Source organism: Schistocerca serialis, chromosome 1 (assembly GCF_023864345.2).
Source record: "Schistocerca serialis cubense isolate TAMUIC-IGC-003099 chromosome 1, iqSchSeri2.2, whole genome shotgun sequence".
Lineage (NCBI taxonomy): Eukaryota > Metazoa > Arthropoda > Insecta > Orthoptera > Acrididae > Schistocerca > Schistocerca serialis.
In genome coordinates this window covers 117,999,028-118,006,672 of record NC_064638.1, presented here as the reverse complement: position 1 = coordinate 118,006,672, position 7,645 = coordinate 117,999,028, and positions in this window count along the sequence as shown.

Here is a 7,645-nt window from a genome sequence, read left to right as displayed (position 1 = left end):
ATAAATTAAACAGAAATGGGAATTTCACCTTCGGAATGAATGAAAGAGGATGCTATACCTCGTGATGAAGAGTAAATGGATCCGAATTAACAAGAATATACTATACACATCGTATGATAGCAGTCTTAACTAATTTTTTCTTTCAGAATGCGAGGCGATTGATGCAGGCTGTCAGACAGAACTACACATCTTAGTTTTAGTGATGAAATATGATAGAAATAAGGAATAGTTGTACAATGAATAATGAAGTGACTCTTTTGCAGATGATAATGAATGGTGATGAATAATGATGAAGAATACACTACTATGGATAATGAAGTTTTTCTTTACAGGTGATGATAATAATGGAGTTATGGAGTTATGGAGTTATGGAGTTATGGAGTTATGGAACACGTGAGGCAATACTGACCTTACGACTTATCTTAGAAGAAAGATTAAGGAAAGGCAAACCTACGTTTCTAGCATTTGTAGACTTAGAGAAAGCTTTTGACAATGTTGACTGGAATACTCTCTTTCAAATTCTAAAGGTGGCAGGGGTAAAATACAGGGAGCGAAAGGCTATTTACAATTTGTACAGAAACCAGATGGCAGTTATAAGAGTCGAGGGACATGAAAGGGAAGCAGTGGTTGGGAAGGGAGTAAGACAGGGTTGTAGCCTCTCCCCGATGTTGTTCAATCTGTATATTGAGCAAGCAGTAAAGGAAACAAAAGAAAAATTCGGGGTAGGTATTAAAATTCATGGAGAAGAAATAAAAACTTTGAGGTTCGCCGATGACATTGTAATTCTGTCAGAGACAGCAAAGGACTTGGAAGAGCAGTTGAATGGAATGGACAGTGTCTTGAAAGGAGGATATAAGATGAACATCAATAAAAGCAAAACAAGGATAATGGAATGTAGTCTAATTAAGTCGGGTGATGCTGAGGGAATTAGATTAGGAAATGAGGCACTTAAAGTAGTAAAGGAGTTTTGCTATTTGGGGAGCAAAATAACTGATGATGGTCGAAGTAGAGAGGATATAAAATGTAGGCTGGCAATGGCAAGGAAAGCGTTTCTGAAGAAGAGAAATTTGTTAACATCGAGTATAGATTTAAGTGTCAGGAAGTCATTTCTGAAAGTATTCGTATGGAGTGTAGCCATGTATGGAAGTGAAACATGGACGATAAATAGTTTGGACAAGAAGAGAATAGAAGCTTTCGAAATGTGGTGCTACAGAAGAATGCTGAAGATTAGATGGGTAGATCACATAACTAATGAGGAAGTATTGAATAGGATTGGGGAGAAGAGAAGTTTGTGGCACAACTTGACCAGAAGAAGGGATCGGTTGGTAGGACATGTTCTGAGGCATCAAGGGATCACCAATTTAGTATTGGAGGGCAGCGTGGAGGGTAAAAATCGTAGAGGGAGACCAAGAGATGAATACACTAAGCAGATTCAGAAGGATGTAGGTTGCAGTAGGTACTGGGAGATGAAGAAGCTTGCACAGGATAGAGTAGCATGGAGAACTGCATCAAACCAGTCTCAGGACTGAAGACCACAACAACAACAACATGGTGATATGGATAATGAAGTTTTTCTTTGCAGATGAAAATAATGAAGTTTATGTATTTGCTGTTAGCTAAGAGATGCTATGTAGTTATTTAAGTATTTGTTGCAGTTCGTTTTGACAGTATGTTTTATATCGCATGGTATGATGACTGAAGATTTTGGAAAGGACAGCTAGAGAACACACATATTTTTATACACATTTCACTACCTGTTAATTCGAAGTTCATTACTTTTCAGCATAATATGCGTTTCTTCTTTCAGTTTCATAATCCATTTTGTATATTTTTCAGGAGAAATTATTCATGAAATTAATGTGGTATAAATAGTTGTTTATTAAACCTATGTCGTTTATGAATGTGATCACATATACTCTACTTGTTTCATAACCTTGCTACAGCTGACTCATGACGAATGACGTTACACATCTTCATTTGCAGCAATAACTCAAAAGCAAACAAAGTAATTATCAGTTCCAAATAATGCTACTAGTTTAAGAGAGTTCTGAATAATACTGATCAGCTCTGAATAGTATGTCTCTTCAATAATGACTTCTGAATAATACCAAAAAAAATGCTTTGTAACTGGCCAATGAATGCCACTGTTTACTGTAATAAGATTAACTATGATGCCAATGATTACTATAATTAGACTAATTATGTATAAATGCTATGCCAATAATTAACTCATTTTGAGTAATGACTTCTGAATAATAAAAAAAAAAAAATGCTTTGTAGGTGGCCAATGAATGCCAATGTTTATTGTAATAAGATTACCTACAATGCCAATGATTACTATAATTAAGTGAATTATGTTAATATTATGCCATTCATTAGCTTCTGTTTTGAATGATGACTTCTGATGGTTTGTAACTGGCAATGAGTGCCAATAATTACTATATTCAGTTAATTTTATGAACATTATTCTGTAATACTATATACATGGTTCAGTAACTGGGCAATGAGTGCCACCAATTACTCAAATCAGTTGTTAGACTAGTGTAATACTCAATAAAGTCTACTATGTGACTTAATGTCCTTCACCTTCTGACCTAATTACCAGAAATTACTGCAATATCCATTTGTCCTGTCTATCCTCATGATCATGGAGCACTATATTTGGTTTTTGCACTAATTCTACGTTGGTCTACTTTACAAGAACATGGTGTTGACACGACATGCTGTCCACCACCTTGAGCGATGGAGATGTTATTATGGTCCCACTGTTTGGTGTACCTAGTGTACTACCAAAATGATAGCATGGAATATTATTACAACATTTCAGTGTCTTGGCTACACTGATTAATACTTCAAGGAAAAGAGCTTCAGATTGTCTCACTTGGTGTTGTGCTTCTGTAGAAAGATATGGACTTTCAGTGCAGCTGCGTGCAACCTAAAGTGCTACAACCATGACACAATCCTTCCCATTCCTTTCCTAATTCTTGTAAAATGAAAAAGACATATACAGTGCGTGTGCACTTCATTTCATTTGTTAATAAGATCAGTTGTCCTGAAAATACTAAAGACTTCTATAGTGCATGTGCACTTTATTTCACTCCTTGATATGTTTATTTGTTGTAAAAAAAAAATACTAGAGAGTTTTACAGTGCGTGTGCACTCTATGCCATTTGTTAATATGATTTGTACTCATTTTGTGATTTCCGGATATGTTCTGTACTACAGTATGTGTGCACTTTTGCCATTTGTTAATATGTTTTGTACTCATTGTGTATACATTTTGTCTTTACTTAACATGTTCTGAACTTCAGTGCGTGTGCACTTTTGTCATTTGTCAATATGATTTGTACTCATTAGGTTTATTTGTTGTAAAAATATTAGAGAGTTTTTCAGTGCGTGTGCACTTTATGCCATTTGTACTCATTACGTATACATTTTTTGTGATTCCCTGATATGTTTTGAACTACAGTGCGTGTGCACTTTTGTCATTTCTCAATATGATTTGTACTCGTTGCCTATACATTTGTGATTTCCTGATATGTTCACTACTTCAGTGCGTGTGCACTTTTGCCATTTGCTAATATGTCATTTCATTTGTACTCATTGTGTATACATTTTGTCATTGCCTGATATGTTCTGTACTCAGTGCATGTGCACTATATTTTATTTCATGTTCTGCACCTATATATATATAGGTACATATTCTGTGATTGTAAAGTTAATTAATTATGAAAAATTTGTTGCTCATGGCAAGTCCAATTAACTCACCATCGCTGCCAAATTTTTGCCCCCCCAGTGGAGGGTTATGTAAGGTGTATGCTTCGCCGGCGATGGGCGAGACATGACAGAATCTCTGACCAGAGAGTAGTTTATTGTTAGTTGTTGCTTGTCGCTAGTCTGCGCGAGTCGACAGTAGAAGTCAGTCTGCGCGAGTCTGCAGTAGTAGTAGTCAGTCGGATACGGTAGTAGGAAGTCGGCATGCATCGGCTGTGTGCTCTGGTCGCGACTCTGGTCAGGACTCTGCAGGATGAGTATTGTTGTAGAAGGTAAAGAAGCAGCCTTGCGCATATTTAATAATGTATGTTAATTGTATTTTAATTTGTTCAGGAAAAATGCCCCAATAATATTTTTTTTATAAAGTAACTCTTTTAAAGAAAAGTATTCATTTCAATTTAAAGAATTTTTCCACTCTTTTGAAGAAAAAGCATTCATTTCAATTTAAAGAATATTTCCTATGCATTCCTTCCAAGAATAAAAAAAAAAGTACGCCAGCATTGCACGAAGCTGTGTAGATAAATAAGAGCAGATATAGTTGCAGTTTTTATTGAGGTAAGGATTTTTGCTTGTTTTATTCGGATTACAGGGCCGATGGTCAGGGCTGCTGTCCTTATAAAATTTACCAGATATTATTATTTCTGTTAGGAGGTTACATTTTGTTCACGGTTCATCATTTAATTAATTGATATTATTGTGGGCTTTTGGTCAATTTTCATTTATCAATTTTGTGGGGAGTTTACGCATGGCTCAATTTCACATTTTTTTATTTAACATTATTTTTGTTGGGAGGTTACACTTGGCTCCATTTCCATTTACATTTAACTAAATTTCGTGTGGAGAGGTTACAGCTCTCATTTCTCTTCTATCATTATGATGACTATTTCCCCCTATGTAGGTTGACAGCAGTAAAATATCTTCACATTTTGAAGAGGAACTTGGTGACTGAAATTTCGTGAAACAATCACACTGCAGTGCAAAATGCCTTTGTTTTAATGAGTGCCAACCCAACTCACTAATCATATCCATGACACTCTCTCCACTAATTCATGTTAATACAAAATGAGCTGCCCTTCTTTGGACTTTTTTGAAGTCCTCCATCAATCCTCCCTGTTAAGTACACCATACCCCATAACAATACTCTAGCAGAGGACGGACGAGCATAGTGTAGGCAGTCTCTTTAATAGACCTGTTGCATCTTCTAATTGTTCTGCCAATAAAACATGGTCTTTGGTTTGCCTTCCCAACAACATTATCTATATGATTTTTCCAATTTCATTTGTTTGTAGTTGTAATAGGTAGGTATTTGGTTGAATTGGCAGCCTCTAAATTTGTATGATTTATTGTGCACCCAAAATTTAACAGACATGGTCAGCTTGCTGTGTACTGCTGCTGAAAGTTTCCCCATTCTTTAAGTCCTATCCACAGCCGTGAAACAACACTACTGTACAATCAACTTCCAGACTACCTCACACTGACTGTAGTTGGCCTCTTACATGAGAATAAGTGAGATGTGCACAATGTGATCCGGATATGTTCACTAGAGATTAGATTAGATTAGTACTTGTTCCATAGATCATGAATACGAAACTTTGTAATGATGTGGAATGTCAGGTTAATAAAAGGTGTCTATACAAGATATTACATTAGACAAAACTTTACATACACTCAATTTTTTTTTTGGGAAATTACCCACTTACTATATCCAAAAATTCATCTAATGAGTAGAAGGAGTTGCCATTAAGAAATTCTTTCAAGTTCCTTTTAAATGTTATATGGCTATCTGTCAGACTTTTGATGCTATTACTTTTGTGGCAGCATAATTTAACCCTTTCTGAGCCAAAGTTAAATTTAACCTTGAGTAGTGAAGATCATCTTTTCTCCTAGTGTTGTAGCCATGTATACTCCTAGCTCACTCATTTGTTACATAGTTTAATTCTTAATTTCTTTGCGTGTTTTTGGTACTTGCATTGTTTAAATTCATAAATTTCGGGCGTATTATAGTATTTGAGAGTTGTAGCATTGCGTTTTAGTACCTGAATAGTGTAAAATCTCATAGTCTCCTTCCGCCGCCAAGCAGTCTGTCAGCAGTGCGCAAGTAGCAGCATTACTGCATTTACTAGGCAATCTTGTATTTTAATAACCGTTTAAATTTTGTGTCGACTTGTTGTGCTCTCTGTAGATTAATTGAGACATTCTTTGCACAACAGTTTTTAGCATGGATAGGGGCTGCAACTGCTGTGTTCAGATGCAGGCTGAGTTGGCATCCCTTCGCTCCCAGCTTCAGGCAGTGTTGGCTTCGGTCACACAGCTCGAGGCTGTTGCCAATGGGCATCACTGTGGGGGTCCGGATGGGGGTTTTTCGGGGATGGCCAGCTCGTCCCATGCATCCCCCGATCGGACTACGACTGTGGCTGCCCGTGGTACTGCCCACATTGAGGCTGATTCCTCACCTGTGGTAGAGTGGGAGGTCATCTCGAGGTGTGGCAGGGGGCGAAAGACATCCCGGAGGGCTGAACGGAAGGCCTCTCCAGTTTGTCTGACGAACCGGTTTCTGGCTCTGTCTCCGGCTGATACTGATGTTCGGCCAGAGATGGCTGCTTGTCCTGTTCCAGAGGTTGCCCCTTAGTCTGCAAGATCCGGGCAGTCGCAGAGGGTGGGCTTACTGGTAATTGGGAGCTCCAACGTCAGGCGCATAATGGGGCCCCTTAGGGATATGGCAGCAAGAGAGGGGAAGAAAACCAATGTGCACTCTGTGTGCATACCGGGGGGAGTCATTCCAGATGTGGAAAGGGTCCTTCCGGATGCCATGAAGGGTACAGGGTGCACCCATCTGCAGGTGGTCGCTCATGTCGGCACCAATGATGTGTGTCGCTATGAATCGGAGGAAATCCTCTCTGGCTTCCGGCGGCTATCTGATTTGGTGAAGACTGCCAGTCTCGCTAGCAGGATGAAAGCAGAGCTCACCATCTGCAGCATCGTCGACAGGACTGACTGCGGACCTTTCGTACACAGCCGAGTGGAGGGTCTGAATCAGAGGCTGAGACAGTTCTGCGACCATGTGGGCTGCAGATTCCTCGACTTGCGCCATAGGGTGGTGGGGTTTCGCGTTCCGCTGGATAGGTCAGGAGTCCACTACACGCAGCAAGCGGCTACACGGGTAGCAGGGGTTGTGTGGCGTGGACTGGGCGGTTTTTTAGGTTAGATGGCCTCGGGCAAGTACAGAAAGGGCAACAGCCTCAAAGGGTGCGGGGCAAAGTCAGGACATGCGGGGACCAAGCAGCAATCAGTATTGTAACTGTAAACTGTCGAAGCTGCATTGGTAAAGCACCGAAGCTGAAATCGTTATAGGTACAGAAAGCTGGTTGAAGCCAGAGATAAATTCAGGCGAAATTTTTACAAAGGCACAGACGGTGTTTAGAAAGGATAGATTTCATGCAACCGTGGTGGCGTGTTTGTCGCTGTTAGTAGTAGTTTATCCTGTAGTGTAGTAGAAGAAGATAGTTCCTGTGAAATATTATGGGTGGAGGTTACACTCAACAACCAAGCTAGGTTAATAATTGGCTCCTTTTACCGACCTCCCGACTCAGCAGCATTAGTGGCAGAACAACTGAGAGAAAATTTGGAATACATTGCACATAAATTTTCTCAGCATGTTATAGTCTTAGGTGGAGATTTCAATTTACCAGATATAGACTGGGACACTCAGATGTTTAGGATGGGTGGTAGGGACAGAGCATCGAGTGACATTATACTGAGTGCACTATACGAAAATTACCTCGAGCAATTAAACAGAGAACCGACTCGTGGAGATAACATCTTGGACCTGTTGATAACAAACAGACCCGAACTTTTCGACTCTGTATGTACA